This window comes from Stegostoma tigrinum, chromosome 39 (assembly GCF_030684315.1).
Source record: "Stegostoma tigrinum isolate sSteTig4 chromosome 39, sSteTig4.hap1, whole genome shotgun sequence".
NCBI classification, from domain to species: Eukaryota; Metazoa; Chordata; class Chondrichthyes; order Orectolobiformes; family Stegostomatidae; genus Stegostoma; species Stegostoma tigrinum.
Window position 1 is genome coordinate 7,276,380 of NC_081392.1, and position 16,426 is coordinate 7,292,805.

The 16,426-nt window shown below is 44.1% G+C and overlaps 1 protein-coding gene across 3 annotated transcripts in view; it reads right to left on the bottom strand.

Annotated features, from left to right (window-relative positions):
• LOC125447648 (sodium/calcium exchanger 3-like) overlaps nucleotides 1-15,686 on the bottom strand; it is a 349,017-nt gene extending 333,331 nt beyond the window's left edge. For 2 of the 3 annotated variants that reach the window (XM_048522237.2, XM_048522234.2), the window contains exon 1: nucleotides 15,583-15,667. The gene's annotated coding sequence lies outside the window, so the exon portion shown is untranslated. Of the gene's footprint in view, nucleotides 1-15,582 lie in introns of all 3 variants that reach the window. The other variant, XM_048522235.2, reaches the window with a different exon arrangement.
• Nucleotides 15,687-16,426: the final 740 nt, after the last annotated feature.

The window sequence follows — 16,426 nt, forward strand, 5'->3', positions numbered from 1 at the left end:
TGGATATTCTTGGTAGAGAACATTTCTCTTTGTAGTCCTTGTCATCGGCCTACTGCCCTATCTAGAAGGCCCTTAATCTCCCGAATGTCTCATAAAAGGCAGGTGCTCTTTCTTCCTTGTATTATCCTGCAGATTTTGGATCAAGCAATTGAAATCTAATTGGAAGATGTCGTATCTTGTTTTCAGTATCCTGGACGCCTAGATTAAACACTTTCTATTTTTGTTAACAAGTCCTGAATTTGTGTTAAGTTGGTCTGGCTTCCATGGACTGATGTGCAGCTCATCTCCCATGCGTTTTCAATCAGCCATATGGTCTGACTAATTCTGAAGTAAACCTTTTCAGATTCTCAGTTGTGTTACTGAAAGATTGCTGCACACTGAGCAGTGTCTCAGCCACTAGAACTGACTGGTCTACTTTATCAATTTGTTCGTAGACTTTAATGCTGGCTGGAACTCTTCAGTTAAAGATTCATCATCGATATACACAGTATGGAAACAGACTCATCCATGCTGACCAGATATCCTCTTTAAATCTAGTCCCATTTGCCACCATTTGGCCCATATCCCTCTAAAACTTCCTATTCATATATCCATCCAGATGCCCTTTAAATGTTGTAATCACAGAAACTTCCACTACTCACTTGGGCAGCTCATTCCAAACATGCACCACCCTCTGACGAAAACGTTGACACTTAGTCCCTTTTAAATCTTTCCCCTCTCATCTTAAGCCTATGCCCCTCTAGTTTTGGAATCGCCCATCCCAGGGAAAAGACCTTGTCTATTCACCCTATCCATTCCCCTCATGATTTTATAAACCTCAATAAGGTCACCTCTCAGCCTCTGACACTCCAGGGAAAATAGCCCCAGCCTACTCAGCCTCTTCCCATAGATCCAACTGTCCAAGCCTGTGCCCTTTCTAGTTTCGCAACATCCTTCCTATAGTAGGGAGGCAAGAATTGCTTGCAAATCTCCAAAAGTGGCCGAACCAATGTCCTGTACAGACACAACATGACCTCCCAGCTCCAAAACTCAATGCATTGACCAATCAAGGCAAGCATACCAAACACCATCTTCACTATCGTATCTACATGCAACTCCACTTTCAAGGAAGTGAACCTACACTCCACGGTATCTTTGTTCAACAACACTCCCCAGGACCTTACCATTAAGTGTATAAGTCCTGCCCTGATTTGCCTTTCCAAAAAGCAGCATATCACCTTTATCTAAATTAAACTCCATTTGCCACTCTTTGGCCCATTGGTCCATCTGATCAAGATCCTATTGTACTCTGAGCTAACCTTCTTCGCTGTCCACTACACCTCCAATTTTGGTGTCATCTGCAAACTTACTAGCAGTACCTCCTATGTTCACATCCAAATCATTTATATAAATGACAAAAAGTAGTGGACTCAGCACCGATCCTGTGGCACACTGATGGTCACAGTCCTCTAGTCTGAAAAGCAACCCTCTACCACTATCCTCTGTCTTCTACTTTTGAGCCAGTTCCGTACCCAAATAGCTAGCTCTCCTTGTATTCCATGTGATTCCCCCTGCTAACTACCATGAGGAACCATATCGAAGCCTTACTGAAGTCCATATAGATCACGTCCACTGCTCTGCCCTCATCAATCCTCTTTATTACTTCCTTAAAAAACTCAATCTTGTTAGTGAGACATGATTTCCCACACAAAGCCATGTTGACTATCCCTAATCAGTCCTTGCCTTTCCAAATACATGTAAATCCTGTCCCTCAAGATTCCCTTCAACAACTTGCCAACCACCAAAGTCAGGCTCACTGATCTACAGTTCCTTGGCTTGACCCTACCATCTTTTTTAAACAGTGCACAACATTAGCCAACCTCCAGTGTTCCAGCACCTCACCTACAGCTATCAATGACACAAATACCTTAACAAGGAGCCCAGCAATCTCTTCCTTCGCTTCCCACAGGGTCCTGGGGTACGTCTGATCTAGTCATGGGGATTTATCCAACTTTATGCATTTTAAGATGTCCAGCACCTCCTCCTCTGTAATACCGACATTTTTCAAGGTCAAGAACATCTCCCTGTGATTGCCCTACCTACTTCTGTTGAAAATTTATAGAGGTTTGTGAAATCTCCCTCATTCTTCTAAACTCCTGTGAATATAGTCGTAACTGATCCAGTCTATCTTCATGCATCAGTCCTGCTACCCCAAGAATCAGACTGGTAAACTTTTGTTATATCAGTTAGTTCAGATGAGTCATATTGCCTATCCTTTCTCCATATTTGCTGAGTTTTACCTTCTGATCTGTCAGCTGACCTGATAATTCTGTGTGAATGCAGATTCCACAATGAGTTTGAAAACCTTGAACATATTAATCCAAAAGGGATGTTCCTGTGGTGGGTCCATGTAACTCGGTGAAAGAGGGACTTGAGGTGCAAAGTCCTTCAGGGCTCTCAACCTACTCTTTCCTCACAATGTTACACAGTATATAAATACATACCCTTAACTCCTGATCATTGCAAATCACAGGAGTACCACAAGTATATGGCATGTCAACCAATAAAATTTACTGAAAAACATACATTTTGACAGAAGACAAACTGACAAAATGAATATCAACACAATACACTGCTGTATTTTCTTAGACCAAAACAATTGGGTGTTTCAGTTTTCAAAGTCTTTATAACTGGCTGTAGAGTTGACAATGTGTTCCCAGCTGACCACAGTGATTCAGGAACCCTATTTAAAAATTAATAACAGATACGGATAGACCCAGCATCTAATCATAACTTAAGTCAAAGCATCCTTTCCCTTAGCACATAAATTCTTATGAAAATTAAACATGTACTCTTTCTCATGGCATTTACATGTTTTAAATTTCAGGCATTGAGAAGGTAACTACCATTATTCTGTCTCGCATAAATACAGATTAGCCAGTTTACTTTCTGGGAAAGTTTACTTTCTGGTAAAGTTCATCTTTGAATATTCCAGTAATCAGAGCTAACAATTAATGTCTGAAAGCTCACATTGCATGATAGTTTTCTAATGGGAAACAAAATAAATGTTTAAAGGTCTTCCTATGGTTAGCAGAGGACAAAGCTGATTGTGCCTGTAGTCACATATGAAGAGGCACACTTGAATGTCCCTATTGCACCTTCTTGGTCACCATTACTGAAACTAGCTTTCTATTCCTGATTTTATTAATCGAATTTAAATTCCACCAGCTGCCACTGTGGTATTTGAAGTCATGTCCCAACATGTTAGCCTGTATTTCTGTACTGGATTACTAATCCAATGACATGATCACTATGACACTATCTGCCACAGCTATTCAGTTCAGGGTTCTTGGCCATCACAGCCTCAGGAACAGTTTTTCTATTAACTCATGATTCTGAATACCTCTACTAAATCTCTTGTAACTTTTTTCTTCCTCAAAGAGAACAGTACTAACTTCTCTCACCTATCTAAATAACCAAACCTATCACTGATTTCAGCTTGGTGCATCTGAAATAGACTGCCAATCATACACTTGAAATAAAGCAGTTGTAAAATAACTGAAAGATATTCACATACTCCTACACAGGTGTTCATTTTCTAACTCCCTAGACTGCTGCCCTTTTGACAAACGCTGCCTTGGAAAGATGGGGGTGGTAGTATTTGCAATATATCATTTTAAACTTAACAGAAACCTAACCACTATAAAATTGTTACACCTGACTGATATCCCTGTGGATTATAAGATGGTGCTCCATCTACATATACCTGCAGTACTGTGTACAGTTTTGGTCTCCTTACTTGAGGAAGGATTTACTAGCCCTGGAGGGAGTGCACAGGAGGTTCACTTAGTTGATTCTTGGATTGAGAGGGTTGGTTTATGAGTACAGACTGAGTAAACTGGGACTGCACTCATTAGAATTTAGAAGAATGAGGGGGCACATCACATGTAAAATTATGAAAAGAATAAATAACATAGAAGCAAGGAGGTTATTTCCATTGGTGGGTGAAATTAGAATGAGGGAACATAGCCTGAAAATAAAGGGGAGCAGATTTAGGACTAAGTCGAGGAGGAATTTCTTCACTTAAAGGGTTGTGAATCTGTAGAATTCCCTACCATGAGACAGTTGAGGCTACCTCATTGAATGTTTTTAAGACAAAGATAGACAGATTTTTGAACAGTAAAGAAATTAAGGATATGATGTGTGGGTGGATGAGAGAACCTCAGTCCATGAAAAGATCATTCATGGTCTTACTGAATGGCGAAGCACGTTCGACAGGCCAGATGACCTACTCCTGCTCCTATTTCTTATATTCTTATATCCACACACGTCTACAACCTCCCCAGGTTCTTTCTACAGTTTTTGTCCAGAATGATGGGACACTCAATCTGCCAGTTCCTGAAAAGTTCCGAAACAGTTCAATTAATGCAAAGAAAAATCAATAGAATTTCATTTGCTTCAATTTTCATGAAAGTCTGTCAGGTGAAAGAGGTGGAAAAACTACAATGGTGATTGCCACAGGGTATCATAGTCCTGTTTTCTTTTGCTAAAGGCCGAAAGATATACTTTCCTGAAATTTTAATTTAAAGTGGGGGACACGGAGCAATAATAAATCATTGACCCTCAGCTTTGCAAAGGCATGCTTGGTGGAAGATCATTCAGACCACAGAATTGCTTAATATGCATTAGTTGACCCAAACACATACAGAAACAGAAATTTAATTAGATTATTACATTCAGTTCTGGTCAGAACACTCCAGGAAAAATGTGACGACCCATAAAAGAGGGGAACCGAGATTCCCAGACTGCTTCCAGGGGGAGGAGCTGTTGTGTTCGGAAGCTGGGATTGTTTTCCTTGGAGCAATGGAAACTGAGGGAGATCTGATCAAGATTCATAAGATTATGACAGATTTTGATAAGGTCGACAAAGAACCAATGTCCCATTAGCTGATCTTCCAAGAACGAGAGGCAAAACGTACTGCACACTGAGAGGCAACGGCCTGGAGCTCCCTGACAATGAGACTGCTGGAGCAAAGATGATGAATGACTTAAACTTCCAAAAAAAAATTGTGTTTAAGGGCAATAAGCTTTCAGGGCTGTGGAGATAGAGTGAGGGAATGGGATTGACTGGATTGCTTTACAGAAACCCTGTTGGACTAGATGGGCTGAATTACCTCATGTTGTGCCATAATGACAATGACTCTATGAAAGTTCAATCATGAGCCTTTCTTCAGACAAGGTTAATAATGATATGAAACTATCTCCCTCCACACAGTAGATGGGAGAAGAAGCGGTGTGGCACGTGGTAGATTGCTCCTACAGAGAGCTGGTGCAGACACAACAGGCTGAACAGCCTCCTTCAAAACTGCAACAATCTTGTGATTCTATGCTGATGGCTAACTAATGTTTGCAAGATTCAAGTTTTTAGTTTGGTAAGAGTGTTGAGGGATCGAAAGCAAAGGTGAGAAAATGCAATTGAGCTAACAATCTCACAGAATGGAAGAACAGACTTGAGAAAATGAGTGAATGACGTCCTTCTGTTTGTATTTTCACTTGTTTGAAAGCTTTTTTTCTCTTTATAATGAAGCCTGCTGACGGGCTTGTTTCAAGTCTATTTCTTACCTTCATGTTGTTGATTTGTATTAGGAATAGAAGCAGGTGTAGGCCATTCATCCCTTCAAGCCTTCTGTCTTTCAATAAAACTATGGTTGATCTTCTAATTCAACCCATCTTACCTCACTGTCCTCATAGCCTTAGAATTTTTACGTACCCAAAATGTCTTCTGATCTATCTTGAGTATACGCAATTTAAAGATCATCTGTTTTTCTGATCGAAATTGATAACATTGTAATTTACCCTTCATTACATTCAACCAGATGCATTCCTGCCCATTTCCATATATCCACAATGCTTTGGTACCTCTCAGTGTCTTCAGCAAACTTATTTCCACACCTAACTTTGTATCACCTGAATGAGACATTATACTTGGTTCACTCATCTGATTCGTCAGAAAACGGCCCTATTCGCAGAGATGCCTACTGGAATGTGTCCTTTCTAATTAGCCAAAGGACAACAGTGAGCTCATCTGTATTAGATATTGGTTCTTTTAACTAATTTCTGTCTTACTGTTAGCAAAATTTTCTGCAATCTCTTCCTTGGAACTACGATACAAAGCCAGAAATAAGTTGTGACCAAGCAAACAAAACATTTCTGCCTACCCTTTTGTAATTAGGATATCTTATAATGGGTGAAGTATATAATTTCCCCGGGTCATTTCACAATTATATCAGGGCCTCTTCTTCCTCCGTTGTGTTTGAAGGCAGGTGCAATTTGCAGCATGGCAACCTCTCCAGTGGTTATGGAAAGAGTCAGATCCCTAATCCAGCTGGAAAAGGGGGAAATTGAATCCAGTGCTGTTTGTACCAATCAGATCCACAGTGGCCATACAGCTAACCAATCCAATCAACACCCCCCCAGCCCCAAAGGAGCTCAAATTGCTGTTGCAGCTTACACTTTCAAATGCACACTGTAGCCTGGAGGATATAAGGCATTATGATTCCAGCTGATGTTATTACTGGACAGATCAGGTACCCACAATGAACTCTGGTCTGATCCATCATATTTTTACAAATTTAATGAGGGGGTCTTTCACTGAACCCCAATCATGCAATGCTACAGATCTGATTTTATTGTTAAAATGCAAAAGGAAAGAAGATAAAATAGAATAAACCAAGCTATTTACAAATAAAACAATCCAACAGATTACAAAACACAATAAAAATACGATGCCATCACTCAGACATCAAACAGAGTTTGCTTCTTTATCACAGCTATAGTTTTAACAGTTTCTTTCAATTCCAGTCCGAAAATTTGATAGCCTCTTCCTCGAACAGTCACACAATTGAGTTTAGACTTTCTCAGCTTCCAATAGCCCCTTCTGGCTTCGAACCAAATACTTCTGGTCTGAAACATTCAAACTAAAACCTTTACACTGAGGTAACCTATTTTCTAACTTCTATGAACTAACTCCTTTCTCAAAGAGAAACATGCATCTAACTTCAAGCAGGATTTCTACAAATTGAAAACAAACAGTTTCCAAGCTATAAGGCTTGTTTAATATCCCCACAAAGACAAACAAACCTATCAAGCTTCACAGATAACGAAATGTGAGGCTGGATGAACACAGCAGGCCCAGCAGCATCTCAGGAGCACAAAAGCTGACGTTTCGGGCCTAGACCCTTCATCAGAGAGGGGGATGGGGTGAGGGTTCAGGAATATATAGGGAGAGAGGGGGAGGCGGACCGAAGATGGAGAGAAAAGAAGAGAGGTGGAGAGGAGAGTATATGTGGGGAGGTAGGGAGGGGATAGGTCAGTCCAGGGAAGATGGACAGGTCAAGGAGGTGGGATGAGGTTAGTAGGTAGGAGATGGAGGTGCGGCTTGGGGTGAGAGGAATGGTTGGGTGAGAGGAAGAACAGGTTAGGGAGGCAGAGATAGGTTGGACTGGTTTTGGGATGCAGTGGGTGGGGGGGAAGAGCTGGGCTGGTTGTGTGGTGCAGTGGGGGGAGGGGACGAACTGGGCTGGTTTTGGGATGCGGTGGGGGAAGGGGAGATTTTGAAGCTGGTGAAGTCCACATTGATACCATTGGGCTGCAGGGTTCCCAGGCGTAATATGATTTGCTGTTCCTGCAACCTTCAGGTGGCATCATTGTGGCACTGCAGGAGGCCCAGGATGGACATGTCGTCTAAAGAATGGGAGGGGGAGTGGAAATGGTTTGCGACTGGGAGGTGTAGTTGTTTGTTGCGAACTGAGCGGAGGTGTTCTGCAAAGCAGACCCCAAGCCTCTGCTTGGTTTCCCTAATGTAGAGAAAGCCACACCGGGTACAGTGGATGCAGTATACCACATTGGCAGATGTGCAGGTGAACCTCTGCTTAATGTGGAAAGTCATCTTGGGGCCTGGGATAGGGGTGAGGGAGGAGGTGTGGGGGCAAGTGTAGCATTTCCTGCGGTTGCAGGGGAAGGTGCCAGGTGTGGTGGGGTTGGAGGGCAGCGTGGAGCAAACACGGGAGTCACGGGGAGAGTGGTCTCTCCGGAAAGCAGACAGGGATGGGGATGGAAAAATGTCTTGGGTGGTGGGGTCGGATTGTAGATGGCAGAAATGTCGGAGGATGATGCGTTGTATCCGGAGGTTGGTGGGGTGGAGTGTGAGAAAGAGGGGGATCCTCTTTGGGCGGTTGTGGCGGGAGCGGGGTGTGAGGGATGTGTTGCGAGAAATGTGGGAGACGCGGTCAAGGGCGTTCTCGACCACTGTGGGGGAAAAGTTGCAGTCTTTGAAGAACTTGGACATCTGGGATGTGCGGGAGTGGAATGCCTCATCGTGGGAGCAGATGCGGCGGAGGCGGAGGAATTGGGAATAGGGGATGGAATTTTTGCAGGAGGGTGGGTGGGAGGAGGTGTATTCTTGGTAGCTGTGGGAGTCGGTGGGCTTGAAATGGACATCAATTACAAGCTGGTTGCCTGAGATGGAGACTGAGAGATCCAGGAAGGTGAGGGATGTGCTGGCGATGGCCCAGGTGAACTGAAGGTTGGGGTGGAAGGTGTTGGTGAAGTGGATGAACTGTTCGAGCTCCTCTGGGGAGCAAGAGGCGGCGCCGATACAGTCATCAATGTACCGGAGGAAGAGGTGGGGTTTGGGGCCTGTGTAGGTGCGGAAGAGGGACTGTCGACGTAACCTACAAACTTCACCAGCTTCAAAATCTCCCCTTCCCCCACCGCATCCCAAAACCAGCCCAGTTTGTCTCCTCCCCCCACTGCACCACACAACCAGCCCAGCTCTTCCCCCCCATCCACTGCATCCCAAAACCAGTCCAACCTGTCTCTGCCTCCCTAACCTGTTCTTCCTCTCACCCATCCCTTCCTCCCACCCCAAGCCGCACCTCCATCTCCTACCTACTAACCTCATCCCATCTCCTTGACCTGTCCATCTTCCCTGGACTGACCTATCCCCTCCCTACCTCCCCACCTATACTCTCCTCTCCACCTATCTTCTTTTCTCTCCATCTTCGGTCCGCCTCCCCCACTCTCCCTATTTATTCCAGAACCCTCACCCCATCCCCCTCTCTGATGAAGGGTCTAGGCCCGAAACGTCAGCTTTTGTGCTCCTGAGATGCTGCTGGGCCTGCTGTGTTCATCCAGCCTCACATTTCGTTATCTTGGATTCTCCAGCATCTGCAGTTCCCATTATCACTGATATCAAGCTTCACAGTTTGTTCCGCAAATTGTACTGGTTTGATGATTCCCTCGCTTTCCCAGTCTCTTGACTTCTGCCTCTACTTTTGCACATTGGGCAAATGGCACTGAGCAGGCCTTGCAGATTCATGGAATTGCTTCCTGGTCAAAATGCAGGGTGGCCTTGGCTCCTTTGACAGTCCTCAGACCTTCCTGAAAAGCTTCCCGATATTTAATTAGGACTTCACTTAGACAGCCATTTTAAAACAAACAGTAGTGAGTGAATCAAATGAATTTTTGTCAACCAAATTCACCCAAAAAGTTTGTGTTCAAGATAACGCAGTGTGGAGCTGGAGGAACACAGCAGGCCTGGCAACATCAGAGGAGGGGGAAAAAAGCTGATGTTTCAGGTCAGGATCCTTCTTCAGAAATGGAGGAGGGTGAAGGGAGCTCTGAAATAAACAGAGAAAGGAGGGATGGGGCTGGGGAAGGTAAGTAGGATGGTGGTAGGTGAGTATAGTAGGCAGTGGTGGGGATTGGTCAATGAGGTGGGAGGAGCAGATAGGTGGGAAAGAATAGGGACAGGTTGTATCAGGTCAAGGAGGTGGGGATGAGAGGGAGGGTTGGTCATGGGGTGAGATCGGGTATGGGGAGATTTTGAAACTAGTAAAGTCCACATTAAGACCATTGGGTTGTAGGGTCCCAAGACAGAATATGAGGTGCTGCTCCTCCAGTATTCAGGTAGTGTCATTTTGACACTGGAAGAGGCCCAGGATGGACATGTCGTCGAGGGAGTGGGAGGGGGAGTTGTGAAGTGGTTCATGACTGGGAGGTGTTATCGTTTGTTGTGAATTGAGTGCAGGTGCTCTACAAAGCGGTCTCCAAGCTTCTGTTTGGTCTCACCGATGTAGAGGAGGCCACATTGGGAACAGCTGATGCAGTAAACCACATTGGTGGATGTGCAGGTGAACATCTCTCTGATGTGGAAGGTTTTTTTGGTTCCTTGGATGGAGGTAGGGGGGAGGAGTAGAGGTAGGTGTAGCACTTCCTGTGGTTGCAGGGAAAGGTGCCAGGATGGTGGGGCTAGTGGGGAGCATGGAGCGGATGAGGGAGTCACGGAGAGAGCAGTCCCTACGGAAGGCAGATAGGGGTGGGGAAGGATATATATCCTTGGTTGTGGGCTCAGATTGCAGGTGGCTGAAGTGGCAGAGAATGATACGTTGAATCTGGAGATTAGTAGGGTGATACATGAGGACAAGGGGAATCTGTCTTTGTCTTTGTTGCAGAGAGGGGAGGTGAGGGCAGAGGTGCGGGAAAAGCAAGAGATGCGGTCAAGAGCATTTTCAACCACTGAAGAGGAAGAATTGAGGCCCTTGAAATAAGAGGACATCTGGGATGTTCAGGAGTGGAATGCCCCATCTTGGGAGCAGACACAGCAGAGACAGAGGAATTGGGAGTAGGGGATCACATTCTTACAAGAGGGTGGATGAGAGGAGGTGTCATCTACCAAGCTGGCGGTGTCAGTGGGCGTGAAATAGATATCAGTTTCAGGTAGTCACCAGAGATGGACACAGAGAGGTCCAGGAAGGAGAGAGAGGTATCAGAGATGGTCCAGGTGAACCTGAAGTTGGGGTGAAAGGAATTAGTAAAGTTGACAAACTGTTCAAGCTCCTCGTGGGAGCATGAGGCATCACTGATAGAGTCATCGATGTAGCGGAGGCAGAGGTAGATAGTGCCAGTCTAGCTGCAGAAGAGGGACTGTTCCAATTATCCTACGAAGAGGCAGGCATAGCTTGGGCCCATGCGGGTTGCCATGGCCACCTCCTTAGTCTGTAGGAAGTGGGAGTCCAATGAGGTATTTCTGGAGGTAGGACGACAACTTCTTCAAGTTAGACATCCCTGTGTTCATGGCTGTTACTGCAGTCAGTGGTAGCTGAACCTGCTGCTTCTGATAAGAGACTGGAAATGAAGTTGTACCCTTAATCTGTAAAGATCCCCCAGTACAGGTTCTCAGTCTAGCCAAGGTCTTACACAAACGTGAGGTTTGGAGTTGAGATCAAATTTTATGAAAGCAGTCGCTGACACAGCAACGCCAGGTTAACCATTTCACCAGACTTTTATTTTGATTGGATCTGATTTTTCTATTGCTTGCAAATTTGGACTGTTCCAAGCCAGGTGGAGGTAGGCTTTTCAGGGAGTGTAGTCTCTTGGATACTGGCATATACATTCTCTTATTTGGCTCAGGCTGAGAGGGCTTCTTTAACTGTCACAAGTCCACACCAGGACAGCAACTATAATAGCTTGCCAGCCCGGATTCTGAAGAAAATGTTAATTATTTGGGAGAGGCTTGGCTTATTTTGGGGTTTTGCTGTGGGCTGATCTAGAGTCCCTCTGTTCAGGGTATGTCCTAGATGAAGTTTTGCAAATTGCCTTCATTCAAGTGGTGTCCCCCAAACTCATTCAGCCTGGTGAGCATGTCCATTTCCATCAGCATACCATGTCACTCACGTTGCATCTTCAAATAAAGCCAGTTGTAGTGCCTGTTCGAAGTCCAGTTAGACTTCAGCTATTGGATGCTTTTGCATGGTTACATCAGTAATCCCACATACCAAACGGTCTCTCAGCATCTCACTAAGGGTTAAACCAATGTCACATGCTTCTGCCAGTTGTCTTAAATTCAAACATGGATTCCCCTGGTTCTCAAACTGCCAAGTAAGACTGACAGCGTCTAAGAATTAGAGAAGGCTTGGGATCATATATTCCTTAACTGAATCCATCAACTCTTGAAAGGTTTTAGTATCTGGCGCCTCAGGAAACATTGGCTCCTCATAACAAAAAAAGTTGCAGGTCCACAAGCTGTCAAGGAAATTACCCATTGTTTCCATCTGCCCCGATGTCATTTGCCTGGAAAAAATAATACATTTTTTCCACATACTGGGCTCAATCTTCGAAGACGGGATTGAACGAGTCAAGCTTCCCAAATAATGGCATGATGCCAGAAATGCTTACCTCCCAACTCAAAGATGACTGTTGCAAGTAAGTTTCTTCAGGAACATTTTTTTCTCGTCACCGCTGAAATAACTCCACAGAGGCTAGTATTATGCCACTAAATTACCTTTTATTTACATGTGCACAGTATGTGACACTGATCCAGCTCAGTCAGAGTGAAGCGAACCTCTGACATGCTTATCGATATCTGTCAGCCAGGGCTCCCTGATTGGACCAGATTAACAGCCCCAAACACAGGGAACTCATATCCTATGATGCCCATCTGGCTGACCTTGTTACAATCACTACTGGCAGTGTGCAAGGTTAGATTTCCTTTGCTTTGTTTAAAAAAAAGTGCACTTGTTAGCTCAGTTAGCTACATGTGGTCAGAATAATATGAAAACTGTGAATTTATTCCAGTTCTTGCTGAGGTCGACTGAGGACCTGCCTCTCATCCTGCCTGAGAGCAAAATGAAATGGGCAAACCAGCACTGCAAAGACCTACTCAGAGTGAAGCATCAGGAGACAATGAGCAAGTAACCTGGCTTTGGATATAGCAGACAAAGTTCAGGGATGATTTGGTCAAGGTGTTCTAAACCATATATTAGGGAGATAGAAAAACTATGGACTTCAGCAGGTGAATCCAAAGTCTGGAGTGTGACTTTAAAATTAACAAGATTGTTCATTAGTGATGTTAGGAGGAACGTCTTCACACAAAAGCTCGTGGAAATCTGGAATTCTTTCCCTGCTAAAAAAAAAGCTATTGAGGCTGGTGGGCAATACCAAAAGTTGAAACTAGTGGATTCTTATCAGGTAAAAGTTGTGAGGAATGGAAGCAAGTTCAATTCAAGCTAAGCAACTGATCAGGTATAGTCTACCGGAATAGTGGAACACTGGATGGGCTGAATGAAATCCTCCTGTTCCCAAGTTCCATAAAGTAACCATTTTGAACGTTCTTATTGTATTCTTTCATTGCTCTTGGAAACATGGTCAAAACATTCATTTTTTTATGTTGAATGAGCCTAGGATGATTTATACCTAGTTAATATGTTACCACCTATTTAATATGCTATAACAAACAGTAAAGCCTACTTTAAACTGACTGCCTGACCAATTTTTCCAGCTGCAAATAAAACCCTTTTGAATTCAGAAGCACACTAAAGGCCACATGTTAAACGGAAGGCAGAGTCTGACAGATGTAATCAGAGTCTTCAAAACATGGTCTTTCATGACCAACCCACAAAGCAGTGACTGATAATAGTGCATAATAATAGCTAAGTATGTTACAATGACAGAGAACTGTTCATTGTTCAAAGGTTCAGAGGGCTAAGACTTTTCTCTTTAGAATGACAAAGGATGAGAGGTGACTTGGTAGAGGTGTACAAAATGGTCAGAGGTACAAATAGAGTGGACAGCCAGAGATCTCTTCCAAGGGTGGAGGTAGCTATTACAAGGGGACATAGTTTTAAAGTGAAAGAAGGTAGATATCAGGGAGATGTCAGAGGTAGGTTCTTTACTCAGAGAATGGTAGGGGCATGGAATGCATTGCCAGAGAGGGTAGTGGAGTTGGCCTCATTAGGGGCATTTAAGTGACTATTAGATAGGCATAAGCCTGATAATATAAGGTAGGGGTGGAGGTTAGATAGACCTTAGGTTTAGGGTAAAAGCTCGGCACAACATCGTGGGCCGAAGGGCCTGTCCTATGCTGTACTGTTCTATGTTCTATGTTCTATTGTGTAACATAAAATATACAATCAAGCACTTTTGGTGAATAGAACAGGAGGTTACAAGAAATAGGCACAATTCCCAAAGTACAGCAGAGGACTTCATACAAATACTAAAACCACACATTAAAATTATTGTCATGCAGTTATGAATGAAAATTATTTTTAATCAAAATAATGAGGCTTTCCATCACACATTTCTAACATTCCATTTAAAATCTGTTTGGAAAATCCCCAGCGATGTGCAATGGACTAATGGAAGTCAATTTACCTAAAGGTCATCTCTACAATTCAGAAATAGAGGAGTACTTTCTTCCCTCCGCCCACAGTGTGGTGTGATTTCTTGGGGGCTCACTGCCTGAAAGTGTTCTGGAAGCAAATGCAGTAAGAATTTTAAAAGGAGAATTGTATAAATTGTTGAAGTGGAAAAATGTAACATTATGGGCAAAAGGTAAGGGAGTTGGACCAGTTAGATGCCCCATACAAAAAGCATTCACAGGTAATATGGGTGAATGATCTCCCTCTTTATTGAAATCCTATTCTGTAAACTTCTCAGCTCCTATCCCCGGACTTGAGAATGAATCTGGTCTTACATTTGTACATTTGGTTGAACGATGTAACATTGGAATTTACAGATTGACAAGCAGTTGAACCTTCACATTCTCTAGGAGCTGTTTAAAGCTGTGGGAAGGTTTACACATGTGATCCAGGAAGCCGCCACTGTGAAAGGTGTTAAGAGCCACAGAGAGGAGAGTGTCAGCACTGGTCAGCTTTGTAGCCCCGACCACTGCAGATACAGCCCCACTGAGTACTTTGAGGGCACTGAAAGGTAGCGAGGAAAAGGCAATAACAATGCAAGGGAATGAGGGCAAAAGGATAAGTGACATTTTGAAATCTTCACAGTAGAGTACAAGCTAACGGCATTAAATACAAAATAAAGGAAGTCAGGAGTGAAATACATTGAATCAATTGACAAAGGGGTCAGTTTAAATAAACACATGTTGGCATCCACAAATTGATAGCACAGAGGACTAATCTCTCCACTTTTATCTCCCTATCACAACGTTAGAGAAAAATAACAATCTGAACGGGGATCTCTAGTGAGGATCTGTCAGACTGGTGAGGGTGCAATTGGGCAACATAGAGAGACAGAGACTGGCACTGCCCGGCACTTTACCCTGAAACCAGTTGCACCAATTTTAGGACATAATTCAACTTCTCAACATATTTATCAGGAAACGTTAATGGAATTCATCAGGAGAGACAGAAGCGAAGGCAAAGAGACAAAAAGAGAAAGGCATGAAGACAAATACACTGATTAATGGAAAAAAGAGAGGCGGGGGAGCAGACAGAGATAAGGACTAAGGGACTGAGGGGAACAGGGATTGAGAGGGCATGGGATAGTGAGTGAGTACAGAGATACACACACACAGATAGATAAAGAGACAGGAGGGGAGACCGGGCGGGGGGATACTGGTGGGAGAGAAGAGATGGAAACACTGAAAGAGGAACAGATGGAGCCACAGAGAGATGGTTAGACAGAGAGGCAGACGGAACCCTCTGGTCTGCATCAGATTACGAGGTCGGGGTGAGATTGAATCACAGAGAAAAGGGTAGGGGGTGCAAGGCGGCAGCCGGCTCTGCCCAGCTCCTGGTCTCTTACCTGCTTCCAGCTCCTCCCGTTTAAACCGTGGAGCGGCTGCTTCCTCCGCTTCACTCGGGAACGCGGAGCCGCTCGGGCACGCGGGAGGTCGCGCGCGCTTCCGGGAGGGTGGCTGCGGGGACGCGTGTGACATCGACAGGATTCCCTTTCTCTTCCACAGACAGAAACATAGACAACATCACCTTCAAAACAAGGGCATCCCCCAGAATTGAGAAGGTAAAGGAGCGAGAGGGAGGACAGCGAAGAAGGGCAGCAACTTTTAAACAGAAGCTCGAAATCCCAGTTATTAACTGAAAAATGTTGACACGTAGATTTGATACTTATTTTTTGTTACTGGCCAAGAGTTAAGCAAACCAAGTATTAACAACATTTCATAAGCACACTCCTTCCTCTCTCTGTACCTAGCCCTCATCTGCGCCTGTTTGAGGTGCTTGAAATAATTGGTACCTTCTTGGATGCTTCTTCAGCAATTTGGATGACCTTGAGCAAAAGAAACCTATGTGTTGGTAGGAATGTTGCATTTATCAGAAAAGATTTAAGGATTCTGGTGATGTTTTTTCCCCTGCAATCGTGGCAATCGCTTGCTGTGACAAAGTTCGGAGTGGAGATCTGGTTTTGGGATTCTTGCGGATAGGCCTGCAGTAAACATGGACCATACAATGTAGCTGAGTGACAAAAAAAGACGAGTGCCTCATTGCTAGTGGTGTTGGCCTGAGAGAGAACACTGATGTTGGAGCACCAATATGGATTTGCAGGATTTCACAGGAACGTCTCTGTGGGCACTTCTTTGGGGATGTTCAGGTGTCTGCTGCATAATCCATGCCAATGCACACAGGAGGCTAGC